Below are 667 nucleotides of genomic sequence, written 5' to 3'. Positions count from 1 at the left end.
CCTCAGAGAGAGGGTACTGTTGATCCCTACACCCTCAGAGAGAGGGTACTGTTGACCCCTACACCCTCAGAGAGAGGGTACTGTTGACCCCTACACCCTCAGAGAGAGGGTACTGTTGATCCCTACACCCTCAGAGAGAGAGTACTGTTGATCCCTACACCCTCAGAGAGAGAGGGTACTGTTGACCCCTACACCCTCAGAGAGAGAGTACTGTTGACCCCTACACCCTCAGAGAGAGGGTACTGTTGACCCCTACACCCTCAAAGAGAGGGTACTGTTGACCCCTACACCCTCAGAGAGAGGGTACTGTTGACCCCCTACACCAGTGTTTCTCAAAGTGGGGGGCACGCCCCCCAGGGGGGGCGCAGAGGCATGACAGGGGGGGCCTTGAGATTTAATTTTTTTTTTGGATTACAGAAAATTATCATTAAAGTGCTATCTGTTGCAGCTGCACTGTTCTCCATGAAAATACCATATTTGACCATTTATCAAGTTTGACCATTTCTCAAAATCTGAAAATCATTATTTAATAAAACACAGAAAAGGATCACCAAGTTACTCTCGATAAAAAAAAACTTTACAGACAACATTGAGACAAAGCTTCCTGACACATCTCCATCCAAACTCTTGGAAGAACTCAGATTGAAATCTCATCTGATTGATTGAT

This window comes from Notolepis coatsorum (genome assembly GCF_963971535.1).
Source record: "Notolepis coatsorum genome assembly, chromosome: 1".
Classification (NCBI taxonomy): Eukaryota; Metazoa; Chordata; class Actinopteri; order Aulopiformes; family Paralepididae; genus Notolepis; species Notolepis coatsorum.
Note: the sequence above shows the minus strand (reverse complement) of the source record.